The sequence below is a fragment of the Pinus tabuliformis genome, chromosome 4_1 (assembly GCF_031772625.1).
Source record: "Pinus tabuliformis cultivar Carrire ecotype Pingquan chromosome 4_1, CPIR1, whole genome shotgun sequence".
NCBI classification, from domain to species: Eukaryota; Viridiplantae; Streptophyta; class Pinopsida; order Pinales; family Pinaceae; genus Pinus; species Pinus tabuliformis.
In genome coordinates this window covers 142,348,772-142,365,812 of record NC_142303.1, presented here as the reverse complement: position 1 = coordinate 142,365,812, position 17,041 = coordinate 142,348,772, and the positions used below count along the sequence as shown (strand labels likewise).

Here is a 17,041-nt window from a genome sequence, read left to right as displayed (position 1 = left end):
CTTACACAACAGTTCACTTGATCAGGTCGGCTAATTATAGAGACGAAACCACTATATATACCCAGTGAGGGTCTGCGCAAAACAGAGACAGGAAAATCGGATTCCTCTGTGATTTTCGTGGGTACAGTATAGAGGAGAAACTCTGACATTCTGAATTAATTCGATGGGTGCAGGAGTCTGTAATTCGTATTACAGGAGGACACTATTTTGAGGTCTCTGAAATTTCGTGGATATTTGCAGTGGCACAAGTTGCAGTCTCAGCGTAATCATTCATGATGGAGGATCACAATGATCCTATTACAGTCTTGACACCTGTTATATTAGACTCTCGGCATAACTATAATCACAATGTCTCTGTCTCGGCATACTTACAAGATGAAGTCATGGTCTCGGTATCTTCAACAATGAAGGGATACACACTGGGAATACTCTATAAGAACAGTCACAGTCAAGGCGTAAGTATGATGATAAAGATCTTAGCAAACACACCTTGTCTCACGTTCTGGACGCAGTTATAATCATGACACAGTGAGTTCATGACCGTAACGTAGATATAATTGCAAAGGCATAATCATATTAGAGTATCTCGGTGCAGTTTCAGTAGATAGACTTCGTAGCAAGAGTGATGATCTTCGTAATTACACAGTGATAATCTCAGGAAATATGCAGTGATGGTCTCAGTAAATGTACAGGCATTCTTAAAAACGGTGATAAATAAGCACCCAGTAATAAAATGCTGGAATGTTCACCATTGGATTAAAATGTAAACATTGATATCCCAATGTTGAAATTAGTGTAAGGACCAGATTCATGAAATTTAAACAGAGATGTTTTAGATTTCCTCGGCGGATAGAATTTCAAAGGAAAAAAATAGGACAACAGCTAAATTTTGATGAATTTGTGAGCATAGATTATTTAAAATTCCCCGCCAGACGAAATTGCAAGGGATAAACGCAGGAGGAGGTCGGAGTTCGTCACATTAGTTAGAGATTTTCATCATATTATTTAACAAAACTAGCCATACATGCATGGCCCATAGGCCTCAAGGGTTCAACATAGCTCTGATACCAAGTGTGAGGACCAGATTCAGACTATATACATTTTTTTTATTTTTTTAAAACAGCAAATACATCCAGAAAAGAAACGCATTGAAATTCAAATTTATTTAGCACACACATTCCTGCCACTCATTTCAGGAAACATATCATAATATTTTCATACTTTTAACTAAGATCAATAGTAATGAAATACATATGTACCGTTCACCAGAAGGCGAGACTCCACTTGCTCTGCTGTTGCTGGTATTCCCTTGTAGCTGGTCACCTCCGCGAGTGAATGATGACGCACTTGATCCGAATGCGAAGACCCACCGGTTAACCTCCCAGCCTACTCCTTGGGTACTCTTCTTCCCCGCGGACCCCCGAGCTGCAATGGGGTTGTACAATGGAGGAAACCACTAGCTGGTAGAGGAGAGCACACCTTGGCTCAAGAGTCCCCTCTCTAAAATCCTCTACCTCACCAAACTCACTATAGCTTTGTAATCACTGCTCTGACATCATCTCATCCATCCAACCATAGGGTTCCCAAAAGTCCCTTCTCCCATGGCTTGCCCATTCTTTTATAGGAGTCCTCATAGGTGACACTTGTCATGTCATGCATAATTAATTATTTTTTTTATAATTCAATAGCTTGATTATTCACCCACCCATGTGTCATTCTCACATCAAGGGTCTCCCAAAATTATTTACTTAAATTTTTATTTAAAACTAATATTTTCCTCACCTCAACAAGATTCCTATTTCTTCTCCTAGTTGTCTCTTTATTCCCCCCTTTTATTCCTTAATTTGTGTTCATTACTTGAATTCAATTAATGAGTCAAGATTTTATCCCCAATATACTCCCTAATTTAACTCAGGTTATCTCCTAGATGGATATTCTTATGTTGGTTGTTGACACATGGAGCTTCTCTACATTTCTCTAAATTTAATTTATTATTCTCATTTTAATTCACCTTCCCCTTTTCTTAATTAGGTTTAAATTAGTTTAGGATTAATCTTTATCCTTACCATTATGTTTGTCTTTCCCCTTTTTCCTAATTAAACCACATAAGCTTCCTAGTATTTTCCAAAATGGGAAGGGTAGAGTTTTTAAGGTACTCTATTTTAATTCTTCCTATGATCCTCCTTATTCCAAGTTTTATTTTTGATTTAATTACATTGGTTTCTAATCATCATTTACCCTTGATGTAAATTTACCTAGTTTTCATTCCTTGCTTATATTTATTTATTATTATTTATTTTTAATGATTCCAAGGATGCCAAGTTTGGTTGTGCCCTTCAAGAACTTCCCTAGAAGTTCCAAGGGTGCCACACCTAATAGCTTATTTGTGATGTCAAGGATGCCAGTTTGGTTGTGCCCTTCAAGAACTTCCCTAGAAGCTCCAAGGGTGCCACACCTAATAGTTTATTTGTGATGTCAAGGGTGCCAGTTTGGTTGTGCCCTTCAAGAACTTCCCTAGAAGTTCCAAGGGTGCCACACCTAATAGTTTATTTGTGATGCCAAGGGTGCCAAGTTGGTCGTGCCCTTCAAGAAATTCCCCTGAAGTTCCAAGGGTGCCACACCACTTGCCCTTCAAGCATCCAGTGATTACGAGGGGAAAGTATAATGCAACGTCATAGACCACTATCATCTCTTATGTTGCCTGCTATAGTGAGACTAATGGTGTCGGGGATCAAGGAATCCGCCTTGATGCGCGCCCCCCGGTAAAGTCCTCATGAGCGAACCAACTTTGGAACCTGCCCTCATGGCATCGTGATCTTCAAGGTAAAGGTGTTTCAACCCTTCCAGCCCAAGTCACGGCGGGAGTGCTAGTGGGTGAGATCAGGGACTCTGTCCCACCCCTCCCATGTAGTTCCATCCACTTGTACAACCCCATCACCCATATGTGAGTCATTCGGTCAAGCAACTAATCTGTGCCTGCAACCATTAATATATCATCAGAATATAGTTAAACATATATGGCAGATTCCAAGATCGACTTAGACTTTCAAAGATAAAGTAATATAAATTTTCATCAAACCAGGTGTCATCAACATGTCATATGCGAGTGCCTCTGATGTTTTCCTGCCATACTCAATAATCATCAGTAACAAGGTTTCTCAATGTTAGTCAATTATCATAATAGCATCATTAACAATTCCTGGTCATTCACATCATTGTCCATTGTAAGTCTGAACTAAAGGAAGTAGGTAACATAGGGGACACATCCCTCATGGCTATCATCAATAATCATCAATGGAAACATACATATTCATTAAGCTATCAACATCGTAACATCATAGAAATATACCTATCCATAAAATTTATCCTCATTATGCTTTTAGTAGAGCGCATACATATTCTTTACTACCCTTGTCATAATTTCAAATAGAGACCAACTTAACTATTTAATATTGCAATCATCAGAATGTTGATAGATAAGATACATAACCATTCATGCTACCATAATATCAATTGAAAGCATTCATAACATCACAACCATGAATATCTCAATCGCTAATAATAGTGTCATGGGTCCAGATCCTCAATCTGAGGTCCTCGAAGAATAGAGTGTCTAAGATAATGTCGTATTAGGGTCAGGAAACTAGAGTGGGCACTACAGAAATAACCATTCAGTGGCTGACATTATTCTTGACCTACAAGACTCTTTATTCTCCTGTCCTTCCTGCCCTTATTATACAATACAGATGAGAAATTTCCTTCGAGTGGATCTCTTCAGAGTTTATTGTGTTATTTTTAAAAGAAGCATTTATGTTCTCATTTTGGGAAAATCACTTTTTATAACCCCTGTAAGAAATAGTGGGATTTTGCTGTTTAAGAAAGTAACTGCTCAATATTGAGAAAGTGACAGGGAAGCTGGGTTTGTCTCCAAGATTCAGTTTACTCGATTGATCATTTTGTGCTCTTGTATTTTTAGCTTCTATTTGTTTTCTGTACTTACCTCCGAGCATTTGTGAATGAGCCCTTTTATGAATTTATTCGAGGCTGACAGAGCCATACAATAAAACTTGTGATGAGAATCACAAGTGGTAAAATTTTTGCAAATGATGCAGTTTTGTCCATGCTGTTTGTTTACCTCAAGATATGTTGTTCCTATGCATTTTTTTTATTTATAAATTGAATCAATATTACTTGTGAAACTCAGTCAACTTTATAATCTAGGGCTCTATGCCTGCCATGGTTTCATCCTGGGTCGTTTGCAAGGCGATGCCCTATCTCAATCACTAAACCAGCCCAATGGAATTGGTTCGTGCTTTTCAGAAATTAACATCACGGATTGGTCACCATGAATAGGAAATGTTATTCCACTCAACCTTGCAGTTGATCTAGATGGAAGTTATTTGAGATAAAATCCCCATCCTCCTGTAGAGGGGTAACAAATAAACACATTTTGGGTAGATTTCTGCATTGTCAAATTGCAACCCAGAGATGCGGGTTTGTGATACTAATATTACTAAGACATTTAAATCAGTACACTGTCAATTTGATTAATGGTGAAGAAATCATATCAGGGTCTCAGCGTTTCCATGAGCCAGATCTTTTAACCAAAAGATCAAAGGAGTGTAGAATTGACGTTAATACAATCTCAACATATATAGATTCCTTCAGGTTGTCTAATTTCTAATTAGTTCAGAAGATTTTTATTCCTAATTTTGTTTTAAAACGTATTGAGCTAATGCTCTCAAGTTTGTGAGAGCCAAATTAGCTCCATTGCTTCTACACTCCAGCAAATAAAAAAAAATCGTGTATGTACCTTGCAATTGAAAATTGTGTTTTGTATCTTGAAAAATTGGTTCCATTCCCTTCTGTACCCACGCAAATCACCAACTTTGTTACACATAAAGTTCTCTACACAGATTTGGAGCAGTACACGCAAAGCTCCATGCTATGGTGGCCCTCACACTCCAGCGTTCCAGATCATAATTAATTTTGGCTTAAGGTTTCATCTTGTGGAAGGATAATGACTAGAATTCCAGAATTACCATCACCAATTACCAACCACGAGACCAAATCTGCAATATGCTTTTCAATCACTCAATCTTTCTGTCTTGCATATCTCTATGGCATGCACATATCATAACACACTGATTGTTCAAAGAGCTCTTAACCACTATATCATGTTGGAGAAAAAGATAGGACTTGAATTTTGGCAAATCACAACTTTGTAAATCTCACTTAAATCTTGTAGAGGATGCCTTGTTTTGTGGGATTTACAAAATTTATAAGATAAATATTAGAGAAGATTAAATTGGAAAATTTGATTTCCTTACCAATTTAACTTCCTAATGAATAATGTAGCTAAAATCATCTTCCAGTTGATTATAGATGACAAATTTGTCATCAAGAAATAATGGTGTACCAACAATATCAGAGGCCATTAATAATGCTAGTCCAACTGGATATATTTTCAACCATCAAAGGGAAATAAGAGAGATTCCGAGAGGTTGAGGGAAGGCCAAAACCAACTCATTACTACATATGGCGAAAAAGTAATATTTCATCTAATTGATGGAAGCAGCAAAACTGCACATATATGCATTCTAAATGCTTTCTTGTATCAATTAATAATTAATGCTAGCCTGGACAAGAAAGCTGATAATAAAATATATTTTTCTCGTATCACCTATCTTAGATACTTTCCTCTAAAGAGGCCTTCATATAGAAGTTCCAGGCTAACATTGCAGCACCTATTGCTGGTTCCAGCTTTGGCCGAATTGGAAGCACGCCTAGAAAGTATTTGGAAATGCAACTAATTACTTCTTCATCTATGTCTCATCCCTCATTGGTCTCAAGGACACCACCAACCATAACAAGTAGAAAAGACTCCAATCCATCTTTCCCACTCAAACCCAGTCTCTGGACAACAGCTTTTACGCTGGCAGCAAGCTCTTGAACAGTAATGAGAAAAATATTCTGTGCCACTTTATCACCTGCTCCTGCACAAGCCTTTACCACAGGAGCAAGTGCAGCTATGCAGGCCCAAGAAGGATCTGCATAAGTCCATCCAACGACTTCATCTGGTGAGTGAATTTGGAGCTTCTATGGAATTGCAGAAGTGAGACTTGTGGGAGGCCCCTGTCCATCATGAGCTTTTACTACTGCTGTTAATGCCTGAGCAGCAATCCCATAAAGTTAACGTGATTAAGGATATTTTAGCTGTCTTTCATAATTCTTAACTAATGAGCTTTTGAAATGTGTCTAAATGATATTTCAAACATTTAGTCGAATGGATTAGGAAATTCAGGTTCTACTTCAATCAATATTGGTTTCCACATACATGTATTTCTCAAAGATTATTTTATTCACATATATATATTTAAATTATAACTCTGTGCAATGCATTTTTGTTTTTGTTTTTCTCAATCCAAAAATGGAGAGACCAAATTGAACTTTGAGTATCCAATCAATTATATTTGCAATTATACCTTCAATTTCTCTCATTTTTCAAGCAGAATTTTTTAAAAGGGACTTACTAGAATACCACCCTTACTGGTTAAAACAAATTGGTTGCATTTCAGAAATCTGCACAAGAATCGAACATGCAACCTCTAAACATAGAAACTTCAAAGCAATATCAGCTAAATTTAAGACAAATAGAAACTTCAAAGAAATAACTAAACATGCAAATTTTATAATACTTTAAGTAGCATATTGTTCCTTTTTTCAGTCCATTCTCTTTTATCTTCTTAGACATCTTCCAAACAGTTGAACAATATTTTGAACCTACATTTGCCTATTCATTGGATATACTCCATGTAAATTTTAGGATATCAAACAGTGCACAAACATTTTGTGATGTATCTGAATAAATGAATGATGGTTACAACATGTGTAGAATAAATGTATAGTTGTATATAGAATTGCTAAAGCTACAAAATCATAGACTCTGTTCTGTTTAGGGTGGTATTGAAATATACAACTAAGAAGCCCTCATCCTTAAAATGAATTGGTTAATGCACATGTTTTATGATAGCTAAGGATGTTTAAATGTGCTCATATATATATATATATATATATATATATATATATAATCTAATGATTAACAATCCCCAGAAAATGATAATAAATAAAACATAAGAATAAGTGTAACTAATGAAACTAGTTCCATCTCGTTTCAATATGTTGTCATTTTTCGTTGTCTAATACCAAAAACTTAATCTTGACTTCATCATACGCTAATTTTCTTGGTTTAGGCTTTATGAGTGGTTGGATGTGAAGCATTTTAATGCTCTAACAATAACCAAGCCATCCTTTTAAAAATTAATAACGAGTTAAAAGTGCCACATTATAAATTGACATATGGAAATTATGTTTTATGTAGTAATATCTTGGTTAAATTTAATATTTACATCAATTGTATAGAAGTTTTATACACTGGTATGTATTAAAGAGAAGCCAATAATTAAATATTGATTGCAAAAGGATGTTTTTTTATGGGAACATGAAAAGTTAGGAGTGTGTTTTAAAATATTATTAAAATAATTTGTTTTTTATTTTTTAATAGCAATTTGAATTAAATTATAGTTTTCATAAATATCATTATTGATATAAATATATATTATAATTTGGATATCATATTTTCAATAAGTTGTTATGATAATTTGATAATCTATTTAATTATTTATGAATGAGATGGTGAAGTGGAGTGGTCACTGGTCACAAGTTGTGATCACTTAATAGTATCCTTGGGTTTTCTTTGAAAAAGGTTGGGATCTTTCCTTGGAGATGAACTTGAGTGATAGCAAGGATGCCACTATCTCTTTCTTGATAGGTGAGGTGTGGTAAGCGTTATAACCAATTTGATTCCTCTTGATAGTTTTGATTCCTTGGATTGGAAAGTATGTTTTTGATTGATTGGCATAATTTCCTTATTTAGAGTATTCTTCTTTATGCCCAATTCAATGCTCGATATATTATCAACTGCATGTTTAGATTCTTCCATTGTTAGGTCATGTGGCGCATCATGTCTAACTAGTTGAGACACTAACATCATTGCTTACTAGGATATTATCTATAATTAAGTAATGTGGTGATGTTTCAAAGAGTTTCTTGGTTGGATGAACTCCTAGGAACTATTCATTGAACACTACATCTTGACGCACAATCACTTGCTTTGTAATTTATCTATTTATTTATTTATTTACAACTGCTAATAAGAATGTTTTAATTTTTAGCACTTTTGACATCAAAGTCCTTCATCTTTTTGCTAGCTCGTAAGCTTAAGTTCGCCATTTGAATTTCTTATTCTTACTTGTCCACCTCTTTCGACATTTTTCCACCTATGGCCTAAATGCGATGCTACAAATATCATTTTAGGGAACATACTGACAAGGGTCCAAAATGACACTTATTGAGATATTGGGGAAATATTGCAGAATTATCAGAAGGGATAACTTAGAATTTAAGACTTTTGAAAATATCAAACGTATGGACAACTTTTGGAATAATTTATACGATCTTTTCTTCTACGACAATATTATTGCAACATCTATGACAGTGAACTCTACCATATGCAATCATGATTATACAAATCACTTTGTGTTACATATTGTCCCTGATATTGTCACTTATAGGGTCATGTAATCGTAGTTTGAAATGATCGACTATAATTGGAGGTTTCAGGAGTACAGTGTGTGGACGACTTTACTTGGTTGAAAGCATCATATATTAATTGTACCATGAGATGAATATTGATTGTGATTATCCTGCCCTTGTTTTGTTGTTGCTTAGTCCATATATATATATATATATATATATATATATATATATATATATATATATATATATATATATATATATATATATATATTTGGGCTGCAATGTTCCCCAGATATAGTCCTTTAGTTATAATGGAATTCGTGGTATAGATACATTAGGAAAAATTATAACCTGCCCACTAGAAGGTTAGCAAGAGTTTCAGGAAGGGTTCCTACGATTATGTGTCGTTGTTTTTCATTTATGTTCTAAGGACTTTGGGACGAAGTCCATTGTTAAGAGGGGGTGTATGTAGTGCCCACTCTAGTTTCTTGACCCTAATATGTCATTATCTTAGATACTTTAGTCTATGAGGAACTCAGGTTGAGGATCCAGAAACGTGACTCTATTATTAGTGAATGTGATGGTTATGTATGTTCTCTATTAATATTATGATTACGATATAATTAATGGTTATGTGTTCTCTCTATTGATATCATGATGGTGATAGTAGTAAATGATAGACATGTTTTCTATTGATGTTATAATGATGATAGCTTTGATCTATATGTATGGTTCCATTAAGGTTATGATGATGCTAGCCATGATGGAGGTATCCCCTATGTTAGCTACTTACATTAGTTTTGGTTCACAATGAACAATGATGTGAATGACAAAGTGATGGTAATAATGCTATTATGACAATGACTAACACTGAGAAACCTGGTTACTGATTATTATTGAGTATGGCAGGAAACCACTAGAGGCACTCGCATATGATGAGTTGATGACACCTGGTTTGATAAAAATTTATATTATTTTATCTTTGAAATTCTAAGTCGATTTCGAAACCTGCTATATATGTTTATATATATTCTGATGATATGTTAATGGTTGCAGGCACAGATTAGTTGCTTGGCCGAATGACTCACATATGGGTGATGGGGTTGTACAAGTGGATGGAACTACATGGGAGGGGTGGGACAGTGTCCCTGATCTCACCCACTAGCACTCCCGCCATGACTTGGGCTAGAAGGGTTGAAACACCTTCGCCTTGAAGATCACAATGCCATGAGGGAAGGTCCCAAATTTGGGTCGCTCATGAGGATTTTACTGGGGGGCGCGCATCAAGGTGGATTCCTTGATCCCCGACACCATTAGTCTCACTATAGCAGGCAACATAAGAGATGATAGCGGTTTATGACGTTGCACCTATACTTTCCCCTCGTAGTCACTGAATTCTTGAAGGGCAAGTGGCGTGGCACCCTTGTAACTTGAAGGGAATTTCTTGAAGGGCACGACCAACTTGGCACCCTTGGCATCACAAATAAAATGTTAGGCGTGGCACCCTTGGAACTTCAAGGGAATTTCTTGAAGGGCACGACCAACTTTTCACCTTTGGCATCACAAATAAATTATTAAGCATGGCACCCTTGGAGCTTCAAGGGAAGTTCTTGAAGGGCACGACCAAACTTGGCACCTTGGAATCATTAAAAATAAATAAATTAATAAATATAGCCAAGAAATGAAAACTAGGTAAATTTACATCAAGGGTAAATGATGTTAGAAACCGAGGTAATTAAATCAAGATTAAAACTTGGGTTAAGAGGAAGAAATAAAATATTTTTCCTTAAAAACTCTACCCTCCCCATGTTGGAAAATATTAGGTAGATTATGTAGTTTAATTAGGTAAAAGGGGAAAGAGGGACATAATTATAAGGATAAAGATTAATCCTAATTAAGAGAAGAGGAAGGTGAATTAAAATAAGAATAATAAATTAAATTTAGAGAAATGTAGAGAACCTCCATGTGGCAACAACCAACATAAGAATATCCATCTAAGAGATAACTTGAGTTAAATTTGTTGGGTTGTGTTATATTCTTTCCACGACTAGCCCACGTAGTTAACTGGGGGTTAGAGGGGGGGAGGTCACAGGGGGTTTGAGGGGCACCCGTAACACCACTTTATGGGGTCCAGGGCAGCACCCCGGAAAATTTTGGTTTTGGAACCTATGTTAGGTTGGGTGGACCCACCTATGGTTTTGTGCATGATTTTCGCACATGTTTTTTGGACGCGATGGTTTTCGGTCCATGGTATTGGATGCTTTGGCATGTATAAATATGTATTGTAACATTGAAAGGAATATAATGAAAAATCAAGCTGGTAGTCCCGATTTTGGGATCCAGGGGAAAATCTCTGTGTATATGTGTTTTATGTGTTATGCTCTCGCATTGTTTATTTTATGTGTTTTAGAATTCATATGCAGGTAATTTTTGTACGGGCTTAAAACCTATATTTGGTATTAGAGTTGTTTTGGCTTCAAGGGGATGCCTTTGTTGCTAAGGGGTTTCGCTCAGGGCTGTGGTAGATCCTGTTCAGTGGGAGATCTGCGAGATCGATTCTGGTGGTGAAAGAAGATGGCAAGCAGTGGAAAGATAGAGATCGAGAAATTTAATGGTCAAAGTTTTGAGTTGTGGAAACTCAAGATGGAGGATCTGTTGGTGGATAAAGATCAGTGGATCGCGGTAGATCCGGGTACTAAACCAACGGGAGTGTCTGATGAAGAATGGAAGAAGTTGGATCAGAAGGCAAAGAGCACAATACGATTGTGTGTCTCAGATTCAGTATTGCTGAATGTATCAGGGGAAGCTACGACAAAGGCTTTATGGGACAAGTTAGGGACTTTGTACCAATCTAAGTCTTTGGTGAATAAACTATTCCTGCAGAAAAAGCTGTATAACCTGAGGATGAAATATGGAGACTCGGTGACAGAGCATCTGAATGCATTTAATACTGTGGTAAGTCAGTTAGCATCTGTTGATATTAAAATTTCAGATGAAGATAAGTGCATCAGTTTGTTGTGTTCTCTACTAGATTCGTGGGATAGTCTGGTTATTACAGTAGGTAGAAATGCAACTGCCTTGCAGTTTGATGAAATAGTCTCAACCTTGCTGACGGAGGAGATGAGACGGAAAAGTATGGAGAGCCAAAATGGTGATGCCTTGTCTGTACGAGGACGGTCCCAGAACAGAAACAAAAATAAGTCATCGAGTGGGAGATCTAAATCTAGAGGGACATCTAAATCTCCAGGAAAACCTGTAAAGGTGGTGTGCTAGAAATGCAGAAAGGAAGGCCACTTCAAAAGGGACTGTAAATCTTAAGCTCCTGACAAAGGAAAGGGATCTGATGAGGCTCCTTCTGCAGAGGCGAAAACCACCTCAGATGAAGGTGGGGATGTGTACTTGGCTTCTTCAAGTACACATGTAGATCATGAGGCTTGGTTGATTTACTCAGGTGCATCCTTTCACTTCACTCCCCATAGAGAGTGGTTCTACGAGTATGAGAAATATGATGGTGGTGATGTCTTCTTGGGGGATGACAGGAAGGCTAAAATCGTTGGTCGTGGAAAGGTAAAGTTGAAGTAGTAAGGTGGAAGAGTTAGAACACTTCCGGGTGTTCTACATATTCCTGCATTGGCCAGAAATCTAATTTTTGTAAGCAAGCTGGATAATGCAAGTGTAAAAACAGTGTTCGAGAAGGATACCTACAAGATGGTTCGGGGATCACTGGTATTGATGCGGGGAGTTTGGATTGGAACTCTGTACAAGCTGCAAGGTAGCATGGTTGTTGATGGGTGCAAAAGTTCTGTGGTTCTTGAAAGTGGAGCAGAAAATCTAGTGGTCTCTGGAGAGAAGACCATGTTGTGGCATCAAAGGCTTGGACATATTGGAGAGAAAGGCCTTTGAATACTTCATGGTAAAGGTATGGTAGAAGGTATGAGTAATAGCTCTCTGGATTTTGATTTTTGTGAAAATTGTGTATATGGGAAGCAGAATCGGGTGAATTTCCCCTCTGGTGGTAAGAGGGTGAAACATATATTAGAGCTTGTGCACAGTGATGTGTTTGGACTTGTGAAGGTTCCATCACTGGGTAAGTATGTGTACTATGTATCATTTATAGATGACTCTCAAGGAATACATGGATATATTTCCTTAAGAAGAAAAGTCTTTGACAGGTTTAAAGAATTTAAGGCTCTCGTGGAAAATCAAACAGAGAAGAAGATAAAGGTGTTGAGGACAGATAATGGTGGAGAGTTTTGCAACAAGGAATTTGAAGAATTCTGTAAGAAGTGTGGTTTAGCACAACAGAAGACTATTCCATATAAACCTCAGCAAAATGGAGTTGCAGAAAAAATGAACAAGAAGTTGATGGAAAGGGCAAGAAGCATGCTCAGTGGTGCTGGGTTAGGACAGGAATTCTGGGCCGAGGCGGTGGATACTGCATGTTACCTGGTCAACAGGTCACCTTCATCAGCGTTGGAGGATAAGACTCCACATGAGGTATGGACTGGGAAGAAACCCTTTATTTCACATCTAAGGGTATTTGGATGTGATGCATATGTACATGTTCCAAAGGAGAAACGAACCAAGTTGGATAGTAAATCTGAAAAGTGCATCTTTATTGGGTATAAGGATGGTTTAAAGGGTTATAAACTTTGGAACCCAGTAACAAGGAAGGTTGTGTACAGTTGAGATGTGGTGTTCAGAGAGGTGAAAGATGTTATTAAACATGAAGTACAACCAAAGGAACCTGAGAAGATAGAGTTTTAGCTAAAGGAGGAAGAATCAGACTCTACAACGGAGGAGGGATCAGAAGATGAAGAGCCACAAACTCTGGCTATGAGAAGATCAGTTCAAGAAAGAAGGAAGCCAGAGAGGTATAGTCCATCTGCTTTCTATTCAAATTTTGCTTTGTCTGTTACTGATGATGATCCCAAAACTGTGAAGGAAGCAGTGGATTCAGAGGATGGAAAACTCTGGAAAGAGGCCATGGTTGATGAAATAGCATCTTTGCACAAAAATGAGGCTTAGGATCTGGTGGAGTTGCCGGCTGGGAGGAAACCCATTGGCAACAAATGGGTGTTCAAAAAGAAGAAAAATGTAGAAGGAAAAGTGGAGAAATACAAAGCTCGATTGGTAGCAAAAAGTTATTCCTAGGTGCCGGGAATTGATTTTGGTGATATTTTTTCTCCTATTGCCAAGGTAACTTCTATTAGATTACTTTTATCTGTTGCTACTGCTTTTGAATTTGAGGTAGAACAGATGGATGTGAAGACAACATTTCTTCACATGGATTTGGAAGAGGAGATCTACATGAAGCAACCTGAAGGCTTTGTGGTGAAGGGTAAGAAAGAACTAGTATGCAAGTTAAAGAAGTCTCTATATAGGTTAAAACAGTCACCAAGGATGTGGTATCAGAAATTTGATACATTTATACGGGGACTTGGCTTCACCAGAAGCAAAGTAGATCACTGTGTGTATCTTAAATTAATTGGTGACCGTGTTATTTATCTAGTCTTGTATGTGGATGATATGTTGCTGGTTGGAAATGACAAAGAAATTATCCAGGATTTGAAGACCCAATTGTCCTCCAAATTCGACATGAAAGATCTTGGTGCTGCAAACTATATTTTGGGCATGGAAATTAAAAGAGATCAGGAAAAGAGGAAGCTCTGGTTAAACCAGAGGAAGTATGTCGAGACAATACTATAGAGGTTTAATATGCAGGATAGTAAACCGGTGAAGGGTCCTATTCCTGTAGGTGTGAGGTTATCTGCTGAATAGTGTCCCAAGACACAAGAAGAGGAAGAGGAAATGTCCCATGTTCCATATGCAAGTGCAGTCGGTAGCCTGAGGAATGCAATGGTCTGTACTAGACCAAACATTGCACATGCAGTGGGAGTATTGAGCAGGTTTATGTCAAAACTAGGGAAGGAGCATTGGACAGCGGTGAAGCGGGTTTTCAGGTATTTGCGTGGCACTAGTGATTATGGTTTGTGCTACCAAGGAAGACTAGGATTGGACAGAGTGTTGGATATTCATGGCTTTGTTGATGCAGACTGGGCTGGAGATCTGGATCAGAGAAGATCTACAAGTGGGTATGTGTTTAACCTATTTGGAGGTGCAATCAGTTGGATGAGTAAGAAACAATCTGTAGTGGAACTATCAACTACAGAGATAGAATACATGGTAGCCACTCATGCAAGCAAGGAAGCAGTTTGGTTGTAGAGATTATGTCCAAGTATGGGGTTAGTACAAGAAGCTATCAGGATAGACTGTGACAACCAAAGTGCAATTTTATTGGCAAAGAACCCTGCATATCATTCAAAGACAAAGCACATTGATGTTCAATATCACTTTGTAAGGGATATGATAGAAGACAAAAAGGTGTTGCTGGTAAAGGTGGACACTTTGAGGAATACTGCAGATGCATTGACAAAATCTGTGAGCTCTGAGAAGTTCTCTTGGTGTAGAGAAACAATGGGCATTGCAGGGCAGGATAAATGACTAAGCTCTCTTGTGGCCCCCTGTGGAAAGAAAACAACAAGTGGGAGAATGTTGGGTTGTGTTATATTCTTTCCACGACTAGCCCATGTAGTTAACCGGGGGTTAGAGGGGTGCAGGTCACAGGGGGTTTGAGGGGCACCCGTAACCCCACTTTATGGGGTCCGGGGCAGCGCACCGTAAAATTTTGGTTTTGGAACCTCTGTTAGGTTGGGCAGACCCACCTATGGTTTTGTGCATGATTTTTGCACATGTTTTTTGGACGCGATGGTTTTCGGTCCATGGTATTGGATGCTTCGGCATGTATAAATATGTATTGTAACATTGAAAGAAATATAATGAAAAATTAAGCTGGTAGTCCCGATTTTGGGATCTAGGGGAAAATCTCTGTGTATATGTGTTTTATGTGTTATGCTCTCGCATTGTTTATTTTCTGTGTTTTACAATTCATATGCAGGTAATTTCTGTATGGGGTTAAAACCTACAAAATTAGGGGGTAGATAGGGGATCAAATCTTGACTCATTAATTGACTTTAGTAATGAACACAAATTTAGGAATAAAAAGGGGGATAAAGAGGCAGCTTGGAGAATAAATAGAAATCTTGTTGAGGTGAGGAAAATATTAGTTTTAAATTAAAATTTAAATAAATAATTTTGGGAGACCCTTTGATGAGAGAGTGACACATGGGTGGGTGAATAATAAAGCTATTGAATTATAAAAAAATAATTAATTATGCATGACATGCCAAATGTCACCTATGAGGACTCCTATAAAAGAAGGGGCAAGCCATGGGAGAAGGGGGACTTTTGGGGCGGAAACCCTATGGCTGGATGGATGAGACTATGTCAGAGCAGTGATTACAAAACTATAGTGAGTTTGGTGAGGTAGAGGATTTTAGAGAGGGTACTCTTGAGCCAAGGAGTGCTCTCCTCTACCAGCTATTGCATTCCTCCATTGTACAACCCCATTGCAGCTCGGGGGTCTGCGGGGAAGAAGAGTACCCAAGGAGTAGGCTGGGAGGTTAACCAGTGGGTCATCGTATTCGGATCAAGTACGTCGTCATTCACTCTCGGAGGTGGCTGGCAACAAGGGAATACCAGTAATAGAAAAGCAAGTAGAGTCTCGTCTTCTGGTGAACGGTACATATGTGTTGCAATATTATTTTGTATGATTGCTTTATGGTCTTAGTTAAATGTATGATATGTTTCTTGAAATAAATTTCAGGAATGTTTTAGACAGTGCTGAATAAATTATATTCCCAATGTGTTTCTCTTCTGGTTGTATTTTGCTGTGATTGATTTAAAAAAATAAAAATAAAAGAAAAAAAATAAAAAAATATATAGTATGGCTATTGGTTCTTACACAGGTGTTCATGGTATTGGGATAACCATGGTATTTTCCCTAGGTATTGATTATTGAGAATAATTTGACATATAATTTTGTGAGAGCGTTGAGTTAATTATTTGGTATATGGATTGATTGTGGGTGTGAGAATGTGAGTGGGTTCTACAGTGATTTGTCCATCATATTGCATATATGTAGTTGTTTTTGAGTAAAGGGTCCATATCGACTTATGATTTTTGGATTGAGATTCAAGCAGTTGTTGGGTTGCTCATGTTGAGCAGGTTTGAGAACCCAATTTGAAAATTCATGAAACGTGGTTCACATGGAGGTGATGAAGGCGTGAGGCTTCGTTATAGACAGTGTGTAGATAAGGTGGGTTCCTTCTAGCATACATATCAGAATGGAAAGCAGGTTTCTCTAGATTCGAGTGATGTTGGGCGAGGCTCATTGGTTGTGGTGGCTTCCAGTGAATGGTTGTTTGTAGAGTCGTGAGAGAAGAGTCTTTCCAATCGATGTTGCTATCAAACTGTCTTAGTAGTCGAGTATTCTAGCTACTGGGTCATAGCTCCTCTATGTAAAACTTTGTTCAACATAATA

At 37.6% G+C, this 17,041-nt stretch overlaps 1 pseudogene; it reads right to left on the bottom strand.

Moving 5' to 3' along the window:
- Nucleotides 1-5,688: 5,688 nt before the first annotated feature.
- LOC149174602 (uncharacterized) lies at nt 5,689-6,189 on the bottom strand (annotated as a pseudogene).
- Between the last annotated feature and the right edge of the window lie 10,852 nt (nt 6,190-17,041).